The 27,351-nt window shown below is 38.2% G+C and overlaps 1 long non-coding RNA gene across 1 annotated transcript in view; it reads right to left on the bottom strand.

Annotated features, from left to right (window-relative positions):
• LOC108582973 overlaps positions 1-22,121 on the bottom strand; it is a 63,012-nt gene extending 40,891 nt beyond the window's left edge. Inside the window, exon 1 of the long non-coding RNA XR_001897104.3 lies at positions 21,973-22,121. This is a non-coding gene — a long non-coding RNA (uncharacterized LOC108582973). The remainder of the gene's footprint in view (positions 1-21,972) is intronic.
• Between the last annotated feature and the right edge of the window lie 5,230 nt (positions 22,122-27,351).

Below are 27,351 nucleotides of genomic sequence, written 5' to 3'. Positions count from 1 at the left end.
TTGTTCACCTTACCCGGGGAAGTTCAAACTCTTCAGCCTGGAGCCTACCGATGTAAACAGAGAAAAGGTAAAAGCAGTGCCTCCAGCATGCATACCTACGTAACAAGCCTGCACGTTGTGCACATGTGCTCAGAATTTAAACTATAATAATAAAAAAAAGAACAACAACAACAAAAATCAGTGCCTCCAGAAGAAAAAAGAAAGAAAGACAACAAAGCAGAGACAAATGAGTCCTCACCTCTGCTCCAAATCTATTCCTTTCTCCATTTCGTTTTACTCTTTCTATCACCCAGGTAAACTTTCTCCATGGGCAGGACGGGCCAGGTAGGTTTGAGTCAATAGCTTAAGTAACGTAGGAGATTCTATCAGCCACAAAAATATCATTCCCAGTAGTGTGCTACAATATTGCAATTTCAATCGTTAGGTTTTATTATTATTATTACATTAATGTAGTATATCTGAGACAAATAAATTTGTCGAGACGGACATATATGGGATGTTTTGCTGCTAACTACCAGATGACACTACCGAATACCTCAAAAAACAAACAGCTCCAAGAGTGAAGATACTGAGAAGAAGACTAATTTGCTTTGTTTTACACATATATTTCAAACTCCAGAGATTGTGCTGTGCTCTGGGCATACATGTATGACTCAGACAAAATCGTCGCCTCTGAAGAACTCAATCTAGTGAATGATGACAATTATCCTTAAAGATAGCATAGAATCTAAACTGGAGGTGTATACAAAATATTATGAGGCAGAATGTAATTCATAGAAATGCTGGCATCAGGCCTGAATCTTGAAGAATGAAGTAGCATTTAGCAAAGAGATAAGAAAGCGAAAGACTTTTTATATAGAAGAAATAATTTACAACGTAATGGAGAGAAAATGTCAAAGTAAGAAAAATACAAATTGCTTCTTATGCTAGAAGCATAATAAAATGTATAAAGTTAGGAATAGAGAGGGAGGCAAGGGCTATTTCATTAAGGTCTTTTCTGTGCTAATAATAGGACTTTGTAGATTATCTAGTAAGTGAAAGAAAGCTATTGAGTTCATTTATAGAGAAAGGCATTAAAAAATGATTCATTCTTACAGAGTTATTTTAACAACAGTGAGGGATGTACTGAACCCTTCCTACCCAAGTGCTATCTCTGAATCCTCTTCCAGTCTGCAAGTCATCTGTTCTGGCCTCAGACACGTTAAGAACCTTGCTCCAGAATGTCAATCAACTACTTCACGAAGTGCACTTCATTTAGCTCAGCTGATTTCTAAAAAATACACTTTGTTGTAGAAGATAGTAATGCATTACTTTACAACCTGACTCAAGCTCCTCATCTCTTTGTAGACCAGCACCTTGGGTAGCACTGCTTAGAGGTGAGACTATAGTTCCCTGATGAGCAATAAGCATCTTTGGATGGTAGAGAAGTGAGCTCCATAAGGGTGTCATCAGATGTGTCTTGCACTCCGTAACTACTCTCAGCTCTGACCGCATTACATGGTAAATGCTCAAGAAATACTGGGCTGACCATTGAATGGGATCAAGTCTAGAATATTGTGACCCATTATGGTGCTGTTGAAATAGTCCAGGAAAGAATGACTTTCCACACCAAGATAGTATCAGTAGAGATAGGGAGGAGGGAAAGATATGGAGACACTTGCACCTTAAAATCAACTAACTCACGGCTAATCAGAATTTTTGGATGAGGCACGTTAGAGAGAGGGAGTGATCTAGAGGGTTGCTTATGGAAATTTGGCCTGGGGGACAAACTAAGTGATGTCTAATTTCTAGTTAGGTTGCACAGGAGGCATATCAGGGTTTAGGTATGTCCAGGATGAGTTGTTGGGTTCATTAAAAAATCACAAATATGTGTCTTTGACTTTTAAGAAATTGGAGTTAGAGATGCAAATCCAGAAGTCACCACCATGTGCAGAGAGAGCAGCCCTGAGGAATATTAGCATCGAGGGGAACATGAGCTGGGAAGAGATTAGCTCACATACCAGAGTAGGAATAAATTTTTGCAGAATAAACAATAAAATCGGGAAGACATGATACAGATAAAAAAGGATGAAGAAATTTTCTAGAGGGAGAAAATGGTAAACTGTTACAAATGTTCCTTAACTCGTACAATGCAGTAATGTTCTGATTCTGCAAAACAAATTATCACACACTGAGAAGCTTAAAACTACATCTATCGATTCTCTCACAGTTTCCATGGGCCAGGAGTCTGTGTATCACCTATCTGGGCCTTCTGCCCAGGATCTCAGGATGCTGCAACCAAGGTGTTGGCTGGGCTATGTTCTCATGTGGACGCTTGACTAGGGAAGATTCACTTCCAAGCTCATTCAGGTCATGGTATACATTGGGTTGGTGTAAAAGGAATTGCGGTTTTTAAAAGTAATGGCAAAAAAAAAAAAGAGAGAGAGTCTCTCACCCCAGTCTGCCAAATGGAGCCTTACACATTTTAACATAACTATGGGCGAGACATCCCATCACCATTGCCATCTTCTATTGGTTAGAAGCAAGTCACAGGTTCTGCAGTTAAGGGAGCAGATTACAGAAGGATATGAATGTTGGGAGGTGGAAATCATTGAGGGTTCCTGTAGAGAGTGCGCACAACATTCAATATGGCATGAAAATGACTCAGGGATGGATTTGTCATTTAGATCACTGGACCCTAGAAGAATCTCAGTGAATTCCTGAGGCAGGAAACAAATTGCAATAAACAGAAGATAGAATGAGAAGTGAGTAAATGGAGACAGAAATTATAAACAACTCTTCTCGGACTCCTCTCTATGAAAGGAGAAAGAGAGGCCACGCCTACCAGTTGGTTAGTGACCCCACGGAACAGAACCTCCTCGTATTTGTCTCTGATTCCTCGCATCAGCTCAGGATCTGGCAAACAGCAGCTGTTTAGTAAGAATTTGTTGAATGACAGTAGCAAAAGTGGAGAAAATTTGGAGAATTGTTGTTTTTGTTTAAGATTGGGCAAACTAAAAAATGTCATTAAATGGAAGAGAAGAAGTCAATAGAGAGAAAGAGGTTAAAGATGCAGGAGAAAGGAGTTTCTCAGAGGTAACTCACACAGGAGAAGCAATGGCATCTATGGAAGTGCTGAGAGGCATCTGATGCTCTTGCTTGTCATTCACAAACAGAAACAACTAGAAGACTTCTTGGAGTCCATGATGCCCTCCGCAATGACCAGCATCAGTGTTCATCTTCTGCATCCTCTGGTTCCTACATGAACCAACATGATCCTGGCTAAGGCCAACTACTCCAGGAACCCACTGGGAATTACTCCCTCTCCTATTCTCAAAGATGGGGCTAGCAATTCTTGCCTCCCTCTTTTGCTTCATCATTTCCTCTTTTATGGTATCATGCCCGTTCGCTTACACATCAATTCCCCCAAAGTGGCAAAAATAAAACAAACATAAAACCACACATCTCTACTTTAGCTTTTTCCATCTCCAACAGCCAACTCAGGTTTCTGTTTCTTATCACAACAAAACTCTAGGAGACATTTTCACTCATTATCTCCCAGTAATGCATTTATACGTTTTGTGTGTTTGTTTACTAGCAAATGTTAATCAGGATGGAGAAATGTGAAAAAAAATCATCTTATATATTCCGGTTAACACTTTACAACGTAGGGAAAAACACAATTGCTGTACTTGAAAATGAACTTGATTTAGAAGATGATAACCACTACCACCTGCTCTCTATCTAGCCAGGATTCTGAAGGGAATGATGTCTATTTGCAGTGGCATCTTGGGGAATTTGATCTGTTTGGGCAAATGGCCTCACTGTGAGAGCGAGGACTCTCTAGCTGCTTCGAGGACAACTTCCCCCGGGGATGAATAAGCAGAGTGGAGAACCCCTGCGCTCCTTTCTTGGATGTTGTGTCTTCTGTGTCAGAACCTTCAGAACAGAGATTGTGGACTAGGCACCTTTGTATTCAGAGAAGCAACAGTGCTAAGCTGCAGGTTTTAAACCGTCTATGTTAGTTTGCTTTCATAGTGTCCAAAGCCTTGTTTGCCTTTCTCTTTGAATTTGATGTTACGGTTTTATTTAAAATTTGATTTTCAACTAGACAACAAGCCTCTGTTTTCTCTAATGCTTTCTTGCCCTAAGCATTTTCATTGTGGTTTAAATTGGACATGCTTAAATCCCCTTTCTTTATGTGGCCAAGATACATTATTGAAATAGTGCATTGTTTCTGTACTTCCCGGAATTTTCTCCTTCTCCTCATTTCAAGCAAGTAGCCAGGATTTGTAATTCTTTTAGAAATCCCCCCTCCACCCCCACTCCTCTGGGGTTTTTGGCTGGGATGAAAGCAGTCTGTCTCTCCTTGTCCTTTGTAAAAGCCTACATCCCCTGAAGAGACTACCCTGGGTTTTCTGAAGGGTCTGTGCAGGAGAAAAGTCCTGGGAGCCAGGAAAGGGATGGGGGTAAATCCCAGAATATCCAAAAGGGGAGGCGGGAGGTGAGAGCAGGCCCTGAGAGCAGGGTCTCTTGGCTGAGTGGCTCTGCTGCTTCTAGACCTCCTTGATTGAGCTACGGGACTTGAGGTGATTCTGCAAGCTCCTTCAGGTAGCAAGACTCCCACTGGCAATTCCAGCTGTGCACCTGCAGAGGCAAGAATGCAGGTCCCCAGTGTCACCCAGCAGGCTAGCACGGCACGGGCACACGTGGGCCTGGAAGAAGCGTGGTCACCATAGTTTGGGCGGTCTGAGGAGAACGGCTTCACACTGCCTGATGTTCAATATGGACCTTTACACCCTTCATGGCCTCAAAATAAACTAAGTTGAATTTTCTATTTTCTGCTCAGGGTCAAAACTTTTGGATACCCAAGTTTTATAAATATATACACCTTGCTGACTTGAGTTTGTGGACTGAGAGTCATACCAGCTACACTTATAAAAAGTGTCGAATTTTGTTGATTTCTGCCCTCAACCTTCTACTTATTTGTACTGTTTTATTCCTCACTTCCACTTTTTTAGGCTACAGACATGTTTTTTCCAGAATTATCTTCCTAAATGGAGTGTAATTTTTAGTGCTTCTTTCTCAGGTAACAGAAATCAGAATGGAGAACAAGGAACACAGTGACTTCCATCATTTATCTTGATCTATTCAAAGATGTTAAAAAACGTTCATATTTTATTTTGATTATAGTTGTTTTTTATTACAGACTTATTATTTATTACTGTTTTTATCCTATACCCTTATTGGTGGACATATAGTTGTTTCTTTTGTTTTTCACTTTTAAAAACATCATTGAAGATACTGTCTTGTGTGTGCACCTATGTGAATAGATAAATCTAGAAGTGGAATTCCTGGCTCAAAGATACATTTCTCATTGTAATTGCTTTTGCCAAATCAACCTCCATAAAATGAGCTCAGTGTATGCTCCTCAGGAAAACGAATATAAAAGCACACAGGTGGTATGGATCCAGGCCCCACTGCAACAGGAGGAGCAACCTGTAGTTGCAGATGCAGTCAGGGGGAAATGTCTGGGGTGAGCTTTTCCCAAGGCAAGTCAGGACCCTTCGTGAGTAGGTGTTCAGTTGTGGACATCTCCACACCCACTCTTCCTGAGCACGTGGCCCTCTGGGGTCCTGCTGCTGTGGAACCCCTCATTTGTCTGTCCTCCTGCCAACACCAGAGGCTCTGCCCCTCCTTTCTGCTGGCTCTTGGGCAGCTGGCAGGATCGGTGCTGGCTTTTACTTCTGGATTTCTGTTCTTGCCCAGTTTTGATAATTAAGAACTTTCCTTATTTACTTATTTTTTCAGTCGTGCATTGAAGACGATGTTTGAAATTATTATCCAGCACATTTTCAGCGTTTTTTAGTGGAAAGGTTGTTTACCTTTTCTGATTGGCCATATGTTAGATACAGAAACCTCACCTGTCTGTTTACTTTGTCTCATGTACTTTCTATAGTCAGGTTGTAAATTTTTATGGAGTCAAACTTAATCTTTCATTATATAGCAGAGGTTACTGTATACCCACCAAGATTCTAGGATGAGGCAGGTGTTATGGGGCCTTGTTTTTATTGTGTTGGGGTGTTTGTCACTGCTGAATTTACCTAAAATTATAGAACAATATGCATAGTGTGACCTCACAAGGCTCCTAAACATGAAAACGTGTGTGTGGGGTGGGGTGGGGGGGGTGTAACTCTAGTTGGAAAAGAAACAGAAGAAATTCTAAAAAATTACTTTATTAAAATTGCATCAGTATATTCTTGGCCAGACCTTCTTTCTGGCTCTAACGCATGTCACTTTATATTTCCAATATTTTTTTACAAGTATAAACAAATGACTACCAAGTAGGCAAATTTTATCTCAGGTTTTCTGACTACTGAAAACTCAACTCCTTAGCCATTTGAATGTGTATTTAAATATCTTTGAATTATTATAATTCTTCTTCTTTGATGGTGTCCACACAAATGTGGTATGAATGCATCCTAAACATAAAGCTCAACTGATCTAATCTTTTCTACGGCTAAGAAAACATGACATTAAGTAAAATTTAGATATGAGAAATCAGTAATACAATGAGGTTACTGCTTATCACAGTGCTAAGCAATTTAACAACAGGATAGTTTTAAAGTCAGTTCTACCATTGCTCTATTGAACTGACCAAACTGGTAGTAACCAACATTTTAAACCATGACCTTTTATTATATGACTGAAGCTGTATAAATACCTTTCAACTAGAAGTTGGGTTTTCACATTGTTAAATTGGCTAACTGATCTTCTGAGAAGAGGCAGTGAAAAAAATCTGGTGATGTCATAAAAATCAAAAATGTTATGGACAAAAGTTCTCATTATCTGGAAAGATGAGAAATATAAAACTAAAGAAACACAAGGTCTCTAAAAGAAAGGTCAATTCACTTTCTATACGATAACCTCTTCCTTCAAACATCCTTTACTGCTGACAATCTACAATTCAATACTTAGCTCAATAAATTGAATGGCATTACAAAGTTGGAAATTATGTCTCTACAGAAAAAAATCCTAAGTTGTGGAATTGCAGATCTGAATATTATTTAAGAAATCTATTTTTCTATCTATCTGCCTATCTATCTATCTATCTATCTATCTATCTATCTATCTATCTATCTATATCACCTATTTATCTATCATCTATCTGTCATCTATCATGTTTGTCTATTTATCTATTTATCAATCATCAGTTTGTCTACCTATCTATCACCTGTTTGTCCGTTTGTCTATTTATCTGTCATCTGTCTATTTTATCTATCTGTCTGTCTATCTATCTATCTATCTATCTATCTATCTATCTATCTATCTATTCACCTACCTATCTATCTACATCTATCATCTGTTTGTCTATTTTTCATCTGTCTATCTATCTATCATCATCTATCTATGAAGAGAGTTTTCATCTTTGGTTACTGTGTATACAATTGTCTGTTTCTTCAGAACAATGTTTGTTACTATAACTATGATATCTTTCAAGCTTGGTTACTTTTTCTCCCTGGTATCATTTGCCTTTACAGTTTATTAGATATTCCAAATACAGTGTCAAAAATCTCACATCTCATACTGCCCTTTTTCACTCTAACTTTCTGCTGGAGTGTTCTGTGCCCCCACTACTTTCTGAATTCTCTGTGTCTGCTCCCCCATCTGTTTTTGTTTTATGTTCCTTCATTGCTACTCTAAGATGTTTCACCCATGCTTGAAGTCAATTATTGATTCCATTTTTTTGGAACTATCCTTTATTTTCATAGAGCACACCATAACACAAAGAGAGGTAGAAATAAATTTTCTGATTCCTTGTAATCCAAATTTTTTTATTTATTTTTTACTTCACTGAAAGTCTTGCTGCAACAAAATTCTAAGTTAAAAATTGTATGACTTAAAATTTTATAGACATAAATCCTCTGACTTGCAGTTCTTCTTGTTATTTCTGGAGGGTCTGATGCCTTTCTGATTCTTATCCTTTTGTGGTGATTATTATTCCAGAAATTTTAGGAACTTCTCTTTAAATTTGCTGTTCTCAATTATTACAATGGCATTCTTACCACGCATCTGTTCTCAATCATTTCTTTGGAGATTTGTTCAGTTACTTCATCTATAGACTCCCGGCCATTGACTCTAGGAAAATAATTTTGTTAGATTTTTGACCATTTCCCCATCTACTTTCTCCTTCTTTCTTTCAATAATTTTTATTAGTTAGAAATAGTTGAATTTTAATTTCTTGGAATAATCTTGCAGATCTCTTGTTTTCACTCATATTTTTCATTCCCATTGATTCTTGTTCCACTTTCTAGGCTATTTCCTTGATTTTAAATTCCTACCAGTGATTAAATAATCTAAAATTTCTTAAATCATAGTTTTAATTGTCTGAGTGTACTTTTTGCTTCCTTTTTTTTTAAAGTGTCTTGTTCTTATTTTATGGATGAACTGTTGTCTTGACTATCTCAGTAGACACTGTTTTACCCTTTGGGTTTCATCTATCTTTGGATGCTTCTGTGATCAGTTGTTCTAGTTGTTAATCTTTGTATCTCTTACATCACGAGGATATCACTAAACATAAGGAGGTCTCAATGGTTCAGTTATGTTTGAGATGAAAAAAATAAAAGCTGCCTGTAAGCTCTGTTTGTATGGTCAAGTCTTGTCAACTAGCAGCCTTGTTTTAGGGTAACGATTCAGGAAGCAGGAAAGGAAGTTGGAGGGCTGTCATGTGAGCATCTTGGTCCGGATCAAAGTTCTAGAGGAAAGACCTATGCAATTTTTTGCCTGGTGGGTGGACACTTCGGTGCTGGGAGATGTAGGGGGATTGTGTTAGCTAATCTAAAAACAACTTCCCAACATTCACTCCTCCTATCTTCTGCTCCAAGCCTCTCTCCAGCACACTTTTGTAAATGCTGCTTTTGAGGCCCCGTGTTCTACTGGGGTTCTGCGGCCGTCTCCCTCCTCTGCCATGACCACCTCCTGCGTACTCTACACCTGCATTTGTCCATGTGTGGTCTGCGGGTCCAGGCATCTGCCTCATGGATGGGGCCTACAGAAATCCACATTCTCTGACCCTACCCTGGACCTAACTAAATCAGAATCTCTGGGGGGTGGTGCCTCCAAGTGATCTTTTAACAGGTGATTTTTGTGTGCTTGTTTTTAAAGAATGAACAATTTTGAGAGCTGCTGCTCTGGACTGCAGCTTCCTCGTCTCCACTTCACTAGGTACGTCTCCTCCAACCACATCCAGACTTCCAGAAATTGCTGCTTACTCTTGTCAGACATGCTTCCCCTTCATTCTAGGATTGCGCTTTCATGCCAGAAGTTATAAATATATGTGACAAAGCAAGTAAAGCTAATGAGTGGCATGGACCGAGTGACCAGCCTAGGAATTGAAGGGGACTGCAGTGCAACTGGAGAGCACAGTCTTCCACCTGACCGCATGGCTGCCACGCAGCCCACCAAGCCCCCGTTACAGCATCCACGTGAGAACGTGGGCCACTGCTGCCACAACCTCCAGGGTTTGCAGTGTTGGGGAGTGCGTGACATTAGGAGATGATCTTCTCATTTAAAAACATCATGGCTATCATAAGTGTGGGCCACATCTGTAACACCTTATCTGTGTTGTTTTCCTTCTTCTATCATTTTAGTGGGGGCTTGGTAAGAGAAGAAGATGAAAACCTACTGGGAATCTGTACCATTTCAGAAGAATCTTTCTGTTCCTACTTTATTTTGTAACTTGTTTTTGAGATATGATTTACATATATAAAATACATTGTTTTACAGTGTACAGTTGTGTTGGTTTTAGTACATTCATAGTTGTGTGAAAATTACCACGATCTAACTCTAGAACATTGCCATCACCCCAAAAACGAACTCTATCCCCTTAGCAGTCACTCCCCATTCCTCTCCCCTCTAACCCCCAGGAATCACCAATCCCATTCTTATCTCTATGAATTTACCTATTCTGAATATTTTACATCCAGATTCATGTAAATGGAATCGTGCAATAAGTAACCTTTTATTGTCTGGCTTCTTTCACTTGGTATAATTTTTTTTCAAAGTTCATCCATGTTATAGCAGGTATCAGCACTTTTATTTCTTTTTATGGTAGAAAAATATTGCATTGTATGTATATACCATATTTTATTTATTCATTCATTTATTGATGAACATTTGGGTTTACGAATACTGCTATGATGAATATTGCTGCTATGAACGTTTGTGTACACGTTTTGCATAAACAAAGATTTTCAATTTTCTTGGGTATATACCTAGAAGTAGAATTTCGGGGTCGTATAGTAACGTATTGTTTAACTTTTTGAGAAACCACAAAACTGTTTACCAAAGTGGCTGAATTCTACATTCCCACCAGCAATATATGAGGGTTTCAATTTTGCCCCTTTCTTCTAACACTTTTTGTGGCCTGTTTTTTTAATTTCATCCATCCCAGTGGGTACGAAGTGGTATCTCATTGTGGTTTGGATTTGCATTTATTTGATGACTAATTTAATTAAATGTCTTTTCAAGTACTTATTCACCACTTGTATATCTTCTTTGGAGAAATACCTACTCAAATTCTTTGGCCATGTTTTTATTGGGTTATTTTTCATTATGTCGTTGAATTGTAAGATTCCTTATACATTCTGGGTTTTTATCTGACATATCATTTGCAAATATTTTCTTGCATTTCATGGATTTTCTTTTCATTTTTATGATTGTATCCTTAAAAGCATCGTTCCTACTTAATATTCAAAAAACAGAATGAATATGGAATTTTACTACCTTTTTTTTTTGCTGTCAAAAAGTTTATTTTTTATCACTTATGATGTCCTGGTGACGAGCTAAATTTGCATTTCCAAAATAAACTTGATTGTGTCCTAATTTCTTAAATATATAGTGTTGTTACTTGTTTGTTTGCTTATTTGTATTTTGCCTCCTTCTGGCTTACACCTGGAAGATTTCATATAACCTGATCACTTTGAGCCAACTCTAGCCCCAACTGTGTTAAACAGTGTTAGTAGATCTGACAAAGCGCCAGTGTAAAATACTACATTTATGGTCATTAAGCCTTTGTGTTTCTAACATTTTCAGACCTCAGTATTTAATGCATTCTCATCCAGTGCACCACGGAGGTAACATATTGGCTCCCCTGGGGCACGTAGGGCCCACAGACATGTTTGGTTTGGCACACACAATGCTACAAACATTGGAATGGCACCCATAAAAATTTAGAGATTCAGCGTTACTTAAAAAATTTGATCAGCTGGTACCAGGATCATTTACCCACCCAGCAACAAGCAGTGGGACTGGTTTCCAGTTTCACTTTAAAATAGAGTAGGTGGACTCCAGCTTGCCATCATTTCCTGCAGTGCCAATTATCATTCAGTCATCGACAATATCCTTTGACTCGTGTATAAAAGTTTGTCATCTCTGGAGCAAAAGTCAGAACATTCATATATTCATCATAAATTTAGTCTTCTATGTTGTCTGCACTTACATTGTAGTACTTCTTTCTAGATCCCATTTGCCGTGTGTGTCTGTGTGTGCAGGAGATTTCGTAACTCAGCCTTGAACAAGGCATAATGTTTGACATATGTTAGGATAAAAAATTAGTTTTGGCCCTGATGTTCTGCCTAATCATGGTTGAGTCTTCTCACATCTGCTGTGCAAAGCCCTCAGTCTGATTCCCAGGTCCAATATGCAACAGGCCATTATTTTCTCTCACAGTGTCTTCTTGCCTCACAACCCACACAGCCCTCCACACCCACTGGCACAGGGAATAGATTGGAGCACAAGCAAACAGAGATTCACAGCCACCCCTGTTACCAAGATTTTGCCTCTCTGCACCTTGCAGATGTTGTTTATCTGGGGGCCCTACATCCCTCAGAGGGTACCGTAACACTGCCAGTTGGGCTCTAAATTTTGTGCATTACTTTTAAAGATTTACAGTATCTCTGACTTTATCGCTGGGCCTGAAAAATACTTAATTATCTCCTTGTCAGGTGCCTGAGTCACAAATAAAATGTTGCAAATAACGGAAAACATCTTCCTATCTTTTCTCAGATGTTGTCTGCTTCCTGAATAGAAGCCAACATGTCTTCTAAGTTTTTCTCCAGCCTCCACCACAGACCCTATAATTAAAATTAATTCTTCCCAGATTCTGTCACTGAGTTGACAGCTCAGTTCTCCATGGTGATAAAGGGTGTTTACTTTTCTGTATCTTTCATAGGTATCTATTGGTAGGTTGATGGTGGTTATAGACCAGACGACGGTGAAGATGATGCAGGCAATGATGATGCTGGTGATATTCGTGAAATGAATTTAACACTTTCTCTGGGCCAAGCACTACCTTATGGACTGACACATCCATAAACTCCTGTGGAGTCTGAAGCTCTCCTTCTCCTCCTTCTCACATTTTTGCATTTCACTTTTCATGCCCATAATGCTTCTATCTGAGTCTGGCTTGGAGAATTTTGCGTGGCCTGAAATCTTGTGAAGCTGGGATCTGGTTATTTTGTACCATTTGGAAACTAAAATAGAAACACTAAATTTACGGAGCACTAAATTGTGTCAAGCATCATTTGATACATTTGTGTTAAGGATTTCACTTAATATACGTAATTTTCCTAAGGAACCAATACTGATAATTCAGAGACTGAATGATATCAAAAATACGTTTAGTCTCCTTGTTTAATGCAATAAATACACTTACCTTGAAAACACTTAAATTCAGTGTGTGCCTATGTGTGTGTGCGGTGGTGGGGGTTTGGGGTGTGTGTGTGTGTTTAGTGGGCATAATATTAATAATATTAAGTGCAATAATAGAAATCTAAGATACAGAACATAGGATGGAGAGATTTTCTCTGCCAACTGGGGGGATTCCCTGAAAGTGAGGCCTGTCTTTGGTGTTGAAGCTTGATTATCCCATTTTAAAGATGAGGAAACTGACTTAGACACATTAAAGAGTTTTTAAAAAGCTACAGACACATGAAAGGATCAATATTATGCCTATTTTACAATTATCCAATAGTCATTTTTCATCTTTTGCAACATTGAATAGCAATTTTAACTTTTTCACTATTTTAATAAATCCTTAATCTATCTCAGAATATCAGCTCCCAAATCACCTTTCAGGTTATTTTACGAGACATTTTAACTAGTTTTTCTTTTAACTAGCATGCAAATAAAAATATGTAGCTCAGCTGATGACAATCTGCTTTAATTTTTCAGATCACCAGCTATTCTAATTATCCAACACTCAGCACCATCCACCCACCATGCTTCGTTGAACTAATGGTGCAGGAATGTGTGTGTGCACGTGTGTGTGTGTGTGTGTATTATACATATAGCATGTACATTAATAAATAATTTCTTCCATCAAACATTATTTCATGAAGTTTTGTCAATCAGGCATCTTTCAAAGATGTATGTATGCCACTGTCCTCAAAAGAAGTTAATTCATTCTTGCAAATAACATCCACCAATAATTTTAATAGTTTATAAGAAATTACTCTTACATAAATAGGGAATACAGCAAATTATTTCTCACTCAGATATATCCTGTAAGGAATTAGTTATAATGTTTAAAAAATATGTGCTACATTTATATTCATTTTAATGACTTACTGTAATAACCTGACACAATTAAGCTATATTATGTTTAGCTTTAAATTATATTCAAAGCATACGTAAGGGTTTCATTAGTTTAAATAAAGCCATTATTGTATATAAATTAATTTGAATTAAATTATGTGTTCTAAAAGCCAAAGTATTCGGTTGTAAAATATCAATTTAATGCATGATATAATTCATTCTAAATGTCCAAGTTAAGAAGAAAAAGAAGAAAACAACTGTAATCAAATGTCCTGGTATGTGGACAATATGGTAATGAGCAAAAGTGATGGGAAAAATTGATTTAATTTAAGTTGCTCAATTTCACTTTCATTATTTTAGTTGCTCAGTAGAAACCTCATATTAGTTATCTGCTCATCAGTTGTGAAAAGTTTTGTGATAAGAAATCAAGCTTTCTTGAACATGCAGAAAGGGTGACGTAAGGGTGGCGTTAAGCTGGCATAATCACCAATTCCAGGCGTGGTTTTCATTTTTGTAGGCTCATTCATGTGATTATTAGTCCACCCAGAGGTCATCATAGTCCAGCATACAGACAATGGCGAAATTCAAACTTTCATGAAAATACGCCTACCAAGTGGATGAGACGCCTGGGCTGCCCGGTAGTCAGCCTTTCCTCATAGATGAGGTCTCACAGAAGCCATTGCAACAAAGGGAGTTGGGTGATGGTCTTCATGGCTTTGGTCCACATGCCATGCCCATCTCCTGTAGTGTTATATCTTAGCCACTAACTGAATATCTGCATTCAGGGGCCACACCCTTTTTCATCCACAGTGAAAATCTTAAATTCTTAAGTTCCTTAATACTGTTAAATACCTTACCATGCTTTAAGGTAATTTGCATAACCACTCTTTGTATTTAATTCTCAATACCTTGATCACTAACTCTGGTACAACTTACAAATCAATTGGTTTACTTCTCATTATTCCATATGAAAATTTTTCAGCTAAGTGAAAGATGGAAACTGTAAAAGCATATGGTTTTCACCTTTTTCAGTAAAATAGTCATGAAAATGGTTTAATTAATTACTTATTTATTTGACTTAGGTGTTTAGAATGAAAGATGTGGTCCGATTGTAGAATATTTTTTCCAATCTTTTAATTTTCAATAAGTTTTCATCTTAAGCACAAAAGATTGTTTATTTTTTCCAAACTTTCACATAATTTTCAGAGTGGACAAGAAGCATCAGAAATATTTAAATAAATATTTCAGTGACATCTGGGGACATTAATACATTTTAAATTGCATCTGTCAATCAAAGCAAGAGAAAGGATTCATTCATTTATGTAACAAATACTTATTGAGATCCGTTTTATCTCAGCAACTAGAAATATAGAGATAAATAGACCCCTCAAAGTTTCACCTTTAAAATTGTATAGCAATTAGTATATACCTCTGCTCGGGCAAATGCTTATTATACACTAAATGGTTTTTTAATATCTCCCTACTTACTAGACTGTAGGTCGCATGTGAACTCCTTTTGAACCAGAGGCTACAGTCTAGTAAGTAGGGAGATATGCAAAGACCAGTTAGTGTATAATAAGCATTTGGCCAAGCAGGGGTATATACCAATTGCTGTACAGTTTTAAATGTGAAACATTTTGGTTAACTTGAGGCCATCCAGAAAGGCCCCATTATGAAAGCAGCAACTAAGAAGAGATTTGTGGATCAAAAAGGAGTTTTTCAATTAACAGGTTGCAGAGGACACTCAAGCCAAAGGGAACATCATCTACAAAGACAACAGTGTGAGAGAAAGTGGAAGATTATGGTATCTATAAGTAGTTCCATATGGCTAAATAAAAAGTATGATGACAAAGTGTACTAGGAAGTGAGGCTGGACAAAAGGCAAAAGACTGGTTTAGAAAGGAATGTGCAAACTCAGGAAAATATTTTAGAATTTGACAAGAAAAGGGGAGTTGCTGCATTTTTTTCAGTTAAACTTTTTAATTTTTAGATAATTGTTGATTCACATTTAGTTTTAAGAATTCATGTCCTTTGCAGGGACACGGATGAAGCTGGAAACCATCATTCTCAGCAAACTAACACAGGAACAGAAAACCAAACACCTCATGTTCTCACTCTTACATGGGAATTGAACAATGAGAACATGCACACAGGGAGGGGAACATCACACACCAGAGCCTGTAGCCGGGAGGCTGGGGAAGGGAGAGCATTAGGACAAATACCTAATGTAGATGACGGGTTGATGGGTGCAGCAAACCACCATGGCACGTGTATACCTATGTAACAAACCTGCACGTTCTGCACACATACTCCAGAACTTAAAGTATAATAAAAATAAATAAATAATATGAAGAGATCCCATGTACCTTTTACCCCCTCCCCAAGTTTCCCCTTAGGCTACATCTTGTAAAGCTGTTTTTACATTAGGAGAATTGGTCTGTGGATAATGTGAGACATATTGATGAAAGAATGGGACATGGAGCCATCTAGGAGGCTGACCCATGACTTAGAATAAAGAAAAGGCGGGCATAGTTTAAGCTGGTGCTAGTGAAGATGAAAAGGGGAGGACAGGATATTATGTGTCACGTAATTATAATAATAAGTCATCAGCGTTGGGTAATTGATCGGATGCTGGTACTATAGAAAGAAAGGGATGTAGAAGGTTTTCAGATTCCTATACTTGAAGATGTGGGTGAGTCCCCAAAATATAGAGAAGGGGTGGCAGTTAGTCAACAGTAGGTGAAGTAAAATGACTGATAATCATGATGAAATGTATCAAACAAAAGTCACTGATGTCCTTAGAAGGAATATTTGAAAGAGGCTAATTGCTCTCGCTCCCAGCTGGGCTTCTGGGGAGAAGAGGCTAAACTCACTGTGGCCAATTCCTTAACTCATTTCCCCTTCAGTTTACTGTTCAGTTTATACTGCAATCTAGTTTCTTATTAAATGGTGACTATAGTGTTCGAAAGGTATTGAATAGTAATAAATGCATGCACCTAGGAGTGTGAGAATTTCTTTCTAAGGATCAGGTCTTCTTTCTGCATGGTTCCCAAAAAAGAGATACATAAAGAAAAATGGAAAACAGAAAATCAGAGTTTCTCTTTAACATTCATTACTCAAGTGCCTGATACTTGGTTCCAATAGAAATGGAGGATATTATTTAGTTTTAAGGCCTAAACAGAGTCTCTCCTTTCTGCTAAGCTGAATTTAAATTGTGTAACCAGCCCATCACCAATGTACCAAAGAGCTCAGACCACCACCGATGATAGCTCTCCCATGGAAAAAGAAGAGAAAAGGAGGAGGGTGGATGAGTCTCCTGTCAGGGTTCGAGTCCTAGACTGGACCCATTACTATTCTGCACCAACAGGGACTGAAAAAGAACCCAAAGATCAAACCACTCAGAATGTTGACCTTTTTGCCTACCCTGAAAATGTATGTAAATCTCTTTGAACGCTTTTTTCCAGCTTTAAAACTCAGAAATGTCTTTCTCAAAGACCTGGAAGCCATCCCTTTGAAATGTAATAATCAAGGAAGAGGGGGCCAGATCTCACAGTCTCTGTGGGACAGTACAGACCTATCTTACAATTAAACATGGATGGCCTAATCACGTTGACCATGAGGTCCCCAACAGCTGTCCACTGGTTCACTCTAGTGCTTAGAAACTCTCCATCTCAGGTTGCAGTGAGCCGATATCGTGCCATTGCACTCCAGCCTGGGGGACAAAGCAAGACTCTGACTCAAAAACAAACAAACAAACAAACAAAAAACTTAACCAAAGAAACTCTCCATCTTTTGTTTCAGCAGAGTTCAGTTCAATCTCTCTCTTCCCTTTTATAATAGTCTTTTTTTTTTTTTTTTTTAAGAGAGTGAGTCTTGCTCTGCTGCCCAGGCTGGAGTGCAGCAGTGTTATCACAGCTCACTGCAGCCTTGAACCCCTGGGCTCAAGGGATCCTCCTGGCCCAGATTCCCTAGCAGCTTGGATTATAGGTGTACATGCCACACCCAGTTAAATATTTTTCTTTTTAATTTTGTTAGAGACAGAGTCTCACTACATTGCTCAAGCTGGTCTCAAAGTTCTGACCTCAAAGGTTTACATGTAGCGGACCATTACTAGTTAACAGACAGCATCCCAAGCATTGTTTATCTATTAGCCAAGTTAGCCACACAGGCACATGGCGCCCTAGGGGCAACCCCCTCTTCACACAGGCAGAAGCAAAGTACAAAGATGTCCCATAACCTCCCAAAGTCACACAAGGTCACACAAGTGCCTTCACCAAGACAGCTGTCTCCAGAGGCTGTAGTTGTAAGTACTGTGACCTCATGCCTCATAAGTACGGTTCTGCCCCGTCCTCCAAAAATCTAGCCATTTCCAGAGAGAATGTTTATTACATAATCAAATTGCTAGCAATGGTAGTTCTTTTAGTACTGTGTCACTGGAAGCTGACTGAAACCCTCAGTTTGGTGTTTTAGTGACTACACCTGGGACTTGGGAGAACATCACAGCTTTCTTCAGCTCATTTTTCTGTAACAGCCGCAGCTCCATATGTTAAGCGAATTTGGGTCGAATTGTTCTCATGTGAATACCGAGTGCTAAAAATGGTTTAATTGGAAGCTATAGTTAATTACGAAGACATGAAACTTTTTAGAAAAATGCTGGGAAAAGGTGTTCTTTAAGAAAAAAACATTTTATTGTATCATTAGTTGACTTTAACTTACGGAATTCTTGGTCATCACTGAAAAATAATTTCTGGGTAATAATCTCGGTTTCTTTTGTAAATAGAATTGTTATAAATATTTCTGGAGAACTATAATAAAGTAACCTGCTAACATGTAAGTCATAATAAGCAAGTGAAGTGTTCAAATTCTCACAAGCAAACTAATATCATATGTTTTTCATGACAGAACAATAAATTGGAAAAAGAATCAGATTTTATATATTCCACCTTCCTTCTTTCAGTCAGGTTAATGGTAGAATTGAAAAATGAGTCCCTTTTTATTTTACAGATGGAAAAGTCAAGATCAACAGGTGCAGTTAGCCAAAGATGACACAACTTCACAGTGACAAAGAGAGAATCAGAATAAGGATGGTATAAAGCTTTCAACTAGAGTCCTAACTTAATAAATTCACAATGGCTTTCTGTGGGCTGTTTGATGAAGGACTCAGTCCAAGCACTCACTGGGAATAGTGTGTTAATTGGTAATGTCTGTCACGTGTGAGGGAGGACTCAGTCCAAGCACTCACTAGGAATAGTGTGCTAATTGGTAATGTCTGCCATGTGTGAGGGAGGACTCAGTTCAAGCACTCACTGGGAATAGTGTGATAATTGGTAATGCCTGCCATGTGTGAGGGAGGACTAAGTCCAAGCACTCACTGGGAATAGTGTGTTCACTGGTAATGTCTGCAGTGTGTGAGGGAGGACTAAGTCCAAGCATTAACTAGGACTGTTGTGCCAATGGATTGGTAATGACTGCCATGTGCAGGGATGGGGCAGGGAGCACTGTTCCATGGACTGGTCCATGTTCACTGCCCCTTGATGAGATGAAGGGCTTGGAGCCTTTTCACAGGGCTCAGTGGGTGAGCAAATATCATTGCTCACCTGATACAGAACAGCATCTGCAAGTGTTCAGCTGAGTAACTCATGAGGCCAGCCTGGAGTTGGTGCTGTGGGCTGGGAGCTCAGGGGCGGGAGGCTGGGAATGACCACGTCGCCTGGGGCGTTCATGAATTTTGTCATGGGCGTCAATGAGAGAGCATTGTGAAGGCAGGAAACAGTTCTGCCAAAACTGCTGAGCGCTGAAGGGCAAGTAAGAGAACAGTGTATTTGGGATGCCTTATGGGTACTTTAAGAGCTTACATAAGGTAAGTGAATGTGCTGTCATCCCTGGGCACCGGGTTAGTTTTGCTCCTGTCTGCTAATCCCTTGGAGTAGTACATGAAAACTAGTAGTATTTTAAAATGTGCTGAAAATAAACAGAAACATTTGAAAATTCCTGGTTACCCCTACTCCCAGGTGTAAGCGGTTTCCACTGGCGAGCAGTGCTTCCCCAAAACCATCCCACTCCAACCTCCTGTGGTTTGATACCTCCCTGGGTCATGGGCTTCTAAGTTAGTAGCCTCCCCACTGTGTCTCATGACTCCTGGCCCTAGAACAGACTTGTTTGGTGAGCTTTACACCCATACACAAAGAATGAAGTTACTACTATTCTTTTAAGTTACAGAGAAATTAAAAATCACGTTATTTTCTTGGGTGTGCGCTTTGTTTAGTTTTGCACTCCAGACTGGGCAACAAGAGTGAAACTTCATCCCTAAAGAAATACATGCATGCATACATACATACATACATACATGTATGTAATCCTTTGCAGTACCTAGCTAGTCTGTGTCTAAATACAGTGGTGAAAGTCACCTTTGCAAAGATAGGAAAAAGATGGATTATGTTTCCACTTGCAAAGGCTATTTTAGACTGTCATTATGTTATTTACAATTCTGTCAGCAATGCTTTCCAAAAAAAGAAGTGACCATTTTCAACTGGATTTTCAGTATAATAAATATTTTATTTTAATACCAGATCTCCTTACCATTTTAATAAGTGGTTATTCAAAAGAACAAACTAAAATTTTTATATTTTACACATAATAAGTTGTATTACAATAGCAAATACTTTTTGAAATTGTGGAAACATTCCTTACTACTTCTGAATTACCTGAGGTTTATTTATCTGGGAGTAGAAATATCAAATTATGTGATGTAAATGTTATTGTTTCAAATGTTTTACTTCCTAATAAAAAATTACCCTGTAACAAATCATGCTACTTCCTTTCATTCATATCCTTGAGTCTTAAATAGTCCTCCTATGAATGAAAAAAATTTAGAGTTACTGTATCAAGAGAATAATTCTATCCTCCATTTTAAATCTAAGAAAAGTCAGTCTGACTTCACATACCACACAATAGAGAGAAGAGGAGGTAGCATTAGATGACTAGTCACTAGCCTTCTGTAGAGAGACAAGCAAAGTCAAACAGAAAAATAGTACACTACAGCTATTAAAGACCTCCTGCTGAGGTACTTGAATGAAAATGAGTTTTAAAAAACAGGAAAAACAGATTCATTTCATAAGTGAATTGCATAAAATTGCAGCACTGAATACGAAGATGTGTGATTCTAAAATGAAATGCCATGAATATTTTCACATGATTCCACAAATAGCTGCTCTATTATAGTCCGTTGAGTTCAGCATAAAATACAAATATCCAACAGCCCGAAGAATAAAAAGGAAAAGTAAATATTTTATGGCAAAATTAAATCACAAAAGTAAGTGAATTTGAAACATATGTGCAACTCATGATTTTATGTCATCCATGCTTGAAAAGAGATAGTGGGGACTTGGGAAATTTATGACATAGGACTATTTTAATACATCCATTTAATGTAAATGCCAATGCATTTTATAGCTCACCTTCACTGTGAAGGCTTTAACACAATTTTTCCAAAATGTAATTTTTTTGGTCTTTAAGACTTTATTTCCAAACTGAAGTCACAAACACTGCAAACATACATTGCTACTTACTGCTACCATTTTCTAACTCAGTAGTTCTCGGCTAGGGACAGTTTTGCTTTGCTACTCCCCAGTGTCAGCTAACAGTGTCTGGAGACATTTGTGATTGTTCTGACTGGAGACAGAGGGAAAGAGTTGCTGACATCTGGTGGGTAGAGGCCAGGGATGCTGCTAAACATCCTACAGCACATAGGACAGCCCCCTGCCCCCAACCAAAGCAAAGAATTATCCACCCAAAATGTCAGTACTGCCACGGCTGAGAAAACCTGATTTAACTGAATTACAAACCTATATGAAACTGTGTAAAATCTTTCAAATTCTTAAAATATAAACTCTTCTATTGTCAGTTAATAGGCTATAACTTAGTTAAAATACCCATGATATACGCTTAGCAAATTAGACAATAAAGATTCCAAGGGAGAAAATTTTAGAGGAGCATGTGGTCGTTGGGAAAATAAAATTGTGTGCATTTTACATCCAATTTTCTGACTCATATCATCTAGTCCCTGTAGTTCACTGGAAGTGAAATTGTCCTCCCTTTAAAGTAATTGCTGCGGAAACAATTCAGTTCAGCAATATAAAAAGACACTTTTGTTCATAGCCTTAGCAACTCAGCCCAGGAGGCACAAGGCCCGGAGCCCCAACAGGCGGAGCTTCAGATGGAATCTAGAGATAAATGATTCCTCTGTTGGCCTTGCTTCTTTTCAAGCAAACATGACTATGTATCCAAGCTTGAAACAGAGGAGAACCAGATAATCCACGGGAATTTTCTAGTAAGTGGCGCTTCTCAGAAATACCTGGTCCTAGATCGTACTACAATACAGCACACTAATCTGGTTACCTGAAAATGAAGGTCAAATTGTTCCCAAGCCAACTTCAGAGTGTGTGAATATGGGCCGGGCGCGGTGGCTCACGCCTGTAAGCCCAGCATTTTGGGAGGCTGAGGCGGGCGGATCACGAGGTCAGGAGATTGAGACTATCGTGGCTAACACGGTGAAACTCCATTTCTACCAAAAAAAAAACAAAAACAAAAACAAAAACAAAAACAAAAAAACCACATTAGCTGGGTGTGTTGACATGCACCTGTAGTCTCAGCTACTCGGGAGGCTGAGGCAGGAGAATGGCGGGAACCCGGGAGGCGGAGCTTGCAGGGAGCCAAGATGGCGCCGCTCACTCCAGCCTGGGCCACAGAGCGAGACTCTGCCTCAAAAAAAAAAAAAAAAGAGAGAGAGTGTGAATATGAAGTATTTACAAAATTTGGTTATCACGTTGGTAGTTTTTTCCTTAATGCATATGTGATTAATGTTAGAATAGGAGGTGGGGGGATGCTTAACTCATCAATAAGTAATCGTCATGAGCTAATCCCCGTAGAAGTATAAACAAAAAATAAACAAAACTGAACTTCAAAAACACAGATATCACATTTTGTTTTTTTAAATAAAGTCGAACTGATTGTCGACATACTACCTCCTACATCCACAAGCTTGGAATTCCGGGTCAAAATATCCATTTGTTATATTTCAAGTGTGACTATAAAAGCTACTTAGAAAAACAACAAAAACAAAAATCCTCAACACTGATTCTTCAGACTTAATAAAATCACTAGTTAAACAATTATTCTTTAAAGTTACTAAAATAGGCTGGTGCAGGCTGGCTCATGCCTGTAATCCCAGCATTTTGGGAGGCTGAGTTTGGTGGATCACCTGAGGTCGGGAGTTTGAGACCAGCCTGGTCAACATGGCGAAATCCCATCTCTACTAAAAATACAAAAGACTAGCCGAGTGTGGTGGCTCATGCCTGTAGTCCCAGCTACTTGGGAGGCTGAGACAGGAGAATCGCTTGAACCCAGGAGGCAGAGGTTGCAGTGAGCTGACATCCCGCCACTGCACTCTAGCCTGGTTAACAGAGTGAAACTCTGTCTCAAAAAAAAAGAAAAGAAAAGAAAAAAAAAACTAAAATTGACGTTGATACCCGGATAACTAAAATTCATAGTAAAATTAAGCCGTGATTTATATTAATAGTTTCAACCATTGTTTGTGTCATCTCTGATTTCTTTAAGCAGTGCTTTGTAATTCTCATTGCAGATATCTTTCAACTTCCTACTTAGCTGTATTCTTAGGTATTTTATTCTTTTTGTGGCAGTTGTGAATGGGATTGCGCTTCTGATTTGGCTCTAGGCTTGGCTGTTCTTGGTGTATAGAAATGCTAGTGATGTTTGTATATTGATTTTGTATCCTGAAACTTTGCTGACGTTGTTTACTGGCTGAAGGAGCTTTGGGGATAAGACAGTGGGGTTTTCTAGATACAGAATCATGTCATCAGCAAACAGGAGTAGTTTCACTTCTTCAGTTCCTAATTAGATGCCTTTATTTCTTTCTCTTGCCTGATTGGCCTGGCCCGAACTTCCAATAGTACGTTGAATATGAGTGGTGACAGAGGACACCCTTGTCTTGTGCTGCGCAAATGCTTCCAGATTTTGCTCATTCAGTATGATGTTGTCTGCAGGTTTGTCATAGATGGCGCTTATTATTTTGAGGTATGTTCCTTCAATACCTAGTTTATTGAGAGTTATTACCATAAGGAATTTTGAATTTTATTGAAAGTCTTTTCTACATCTATTGAGATAATCATGTAGTTTTGTCTTTAGTTCTGTTTGTGTGATGCATCATATTTATTGATTTGCATATGTTGAACCAATCTTGCTTCCCAAGGATAAAGACTACTTGATCATGGTGGATTAGGTTGTTGATGTGCTGGCTGGATTCAGTTTGCAAGTATTTTGTTGAGGAATTTTTTTATTAATGTCCATCACAAATATTGGCCTGAAGTTTTCTTTTTATTTGTTGTGTCTCTGCCAGGTTTTGATACCAGGATGATGCTGGCCTCATAGAAAGCGTTGGGAAAGAATCTTTCCTCAATTTTGGGGGAGCAGTTTCAGTAGAAATGGTACTAGCTCTTCTTTGTACATCTGGAAGAATCTGGCTGTGAATCTACCTGGTCCTTGGCTTTTTTTTTTTTTTTAGCTGGTAGGCTATTTACTACTGATTTAATTTTAGGGTGCGTTATTGGTCTTTTCAGGGAATTAATTTCTTCTTGGGAATTAAGTTCAGTCTTGGGAGGGTTTATGTGTTGAGGAATTTATTCATTTCTTCTAGGTTCTGTAGTTTGTGTGCATAGAGGTGTTCATAGTAGTGTCTGATGGCTATTTGTATTTCTGTGGGGTCAGTGGTAATATCCTCTTTGTCATTTTTAAGAATCAATAGCATTAAAATGGCCATACTGCCCAAAGCAATTTACAGATTCAATGCAATTCCTATCAAATGACCAATGACATTCTTCACGGAACTAGAAAAAACTATTTTAAAATTCATATAGAACCAAAACAGAGCCCAAATAGCCAAGGCAATCCTAAGTAAACATAATAAAGCTGGAGACATTATGTTACCCTAATTTAAACTCCACTGCAGGACTACAGTAACCAAAACAGCATGGTTCTAGGACAAAAACAGACACATAGACCAAAGGAACAGAATAGAGAGCCCAGATATAAGGTCACAGACCTACAACCATCTGATCTTGAAAGCTGGCAATAACAAAAAATAGGTAAAGCACTCCCTATTCAATAAACGGTGCTGGAATAACTGGCTAGTCATATGCAGAAGATTGAAACTGGACCTCTTTTTTCACCGTATTCAAAAAGCAAATCAAGATGGATGAAAGACTTAAATATAAAACCTAAAACTATTAAAACTCTAATGGAAAACCTAGGAAATACTAGTCTGGACATAGGGCCTCACAAAGATTTCATGACAAACACTCCAAAAACAATTGTGATGGAAACAAAAATTGGCAAGTAGAACCTAATTGAACTATAAATCTCCTGCACAACAAAAGACACCATCAACAGAGTAAACAGACAACCTACAGAATGGGATAAAATATTTGCAAACTATGCATCTGACAAAGATCTGGTATCCAGTATCTACAAGAAACTTAAGGAAATTTACAAGAAAAAAAAAAACATTTAAAGTAGGCAAAGGACATGAACACTTTTCAAAAGAAGACATGAATGCATCCAACAAGCATATTAAAAAGCACAATATCACAGATCATTTAAGAAATGCAAATAAAAACTATAATTAGATATCATCTCACACCAGTCAAAATGACTATTGTTAAAAAGTCAAAAAATAACAGTTGCTGGCAAGGTTGCAGAAAAAGGGAATGCTGATACAGTGTTGGTGGGAGTGTAAATTAGTTCAACCATTTACAGTTGACAATTCCTCAAAGAGCTAAAAGCAGGACTACTATTTGACCCAGCAATTCCATTACTGGGTATATACCCAATGGAATATAAATCATTCTACCATGAAGATACATGCATGTGTATGTTCATTTCAGCACTATTCACAATACCAAAGACACGGAATCAACCTAAATGTCCATCAGTGGCAGACTGGGTGAAAAAAACCATGGTACATATATACCATGGAATACTATGCAGCCATAAAAAAGAATAAGGTCATGTCCTTTGCAGGAACATGGATCGAGCTGGAGACCATTATTCTTAGCAAACTAATTACCGTATGTTCTTGCTTATAAGTGGGAGCTAAACGATGAGGACACGCGGACACATAGAGGAGAACAACACACCCTGGCCCTATTGGAGGGTGAAGGGTGGAATGTGGGAGAGGATCAGAAAAAAATAACTATTGGGTACTAGTCTTAGTACCTGGCTGACAAAATAATCTGTACAACAATCCCCCATGACACAAGTTTACCAATATAACAAACCTGCCCATGTAGCCCTGAACATAAAAGTTAAAAAAAATAAGTTTCAACTACTCTCTAAACCTTTTAGGAAACAAGCAAAGCTCAGGTTGAAAAGCCACTTAGACACCTGGGTGCCAAATACTGAATCACTTTTGGAGAAGGCCTCCCCTCTCAGATAGAACGTACTAGATGTTAGTCAGTAGGATATTTCTAGATAAATATTAGATATTTCTCAATACAAGATATTGGCAGCCCAAAGAAAAGCTGTGATTTAAACTGGAGTATCCATTTGGAACTTTGGGATAATAAGATAGTTGTCATTGAGAAAAGGTGATTGCAGATCAAAGCACAAATGAAGAGCTGAGCTCTTGAGTTGGTTTATAAGTGTGGATAAACTGATTCTAAAATTTTTACAAAAAAATAAAAAGCAACTGTGATAGCCAAAACAATTTGAGCAAAAAGGAAGAAAATAGGAGACTCACACTACTCAATTACAACCATTGTTATAAGCTACAATAAGTAAGACTATGGTATTGGTGAAGGAACAGGCACATAGATCAATGCAACAAAAGAGAGATTCAGGAGATTCAATGGAGGAAGGATAATCTTTTCAACAAATGGCAATAGAACAATTGGACATCTATGTGCAAACAAACAAAATGAACCTCAATATAAACCTCACACCTTATACAAAAAATTAACTCAAAATATATAATAGAAATAATTTAAAAAGTAAAACTGATTTTTTAAAGGAACACATAGAGAAAAACTTCATGACTTTGTGTTAGGCAAAGAATTCTTAAATATAACACCAAAACCCTAATAGATAAAAGAAAAAATAAAACTTCATTGAAATTGAAAATACTTGCTTCTGAAAGACGTGATTAAATGAATGAAAATACAAGCTATGGATAAGGAGAAAATATTTGCAAATTGCAAATGTAGCAAATGACTTTATTTAGAGTATGGAAAGAAATTGCTAATGTCAGGAGTAAGAAAACAAACAATCCAGTAAAAATTAGAAAAGATCTGAACAGGTACTTTTCCAAAGAATATATAAACATGTGCAAAAAGGCTCAATAGTTCTAGACATTAGGTAAGTGATAGCTGAAATTGTAAGAAGAGGTGGAGCAAGATCGCTGAATAACTCCCCCAGCGATTGTCCCTCTTGCAGGAATATCAAATTGACCAACTCTCCATGCAAGAAAGCATGCTCAGAGGCATCAAACATCAGGTGAGCAATCATAGTGCCTCATTTTAACATCACTGCAAAGCAAGAGGCACTGAAGAGGGTAGGAAAGAAAAGACAATTTTGAATTATCAACACCTCTCCTCTCCCAACCCCTGGTAGTAGCCACATGGCATGGAGAGAGAATCTATGTAGTTAGGGAAGGGATAGCACAGTGATTGTGGGACTTTGCATTGGAACTCAGTACTGCCTGTCACA

This window comes from Papio anubis, chromosome 15 (assembly GCF_008728515.1).
Source record: "Papio anubis isolate 15944 chromosome 15, Panubis1.0, whole genome shotgun sequence".
Taxonomy (NCBI): Eukaryota; Metazoa; Chordata; class Mammalia; order Primates; family Cercopithecidae; genus Papio; species Papio anubis.
Note: the sequence above shows the minus strand (reverse complement) of the source record. Positions and strands in the feature narration are given on the sequence as shown.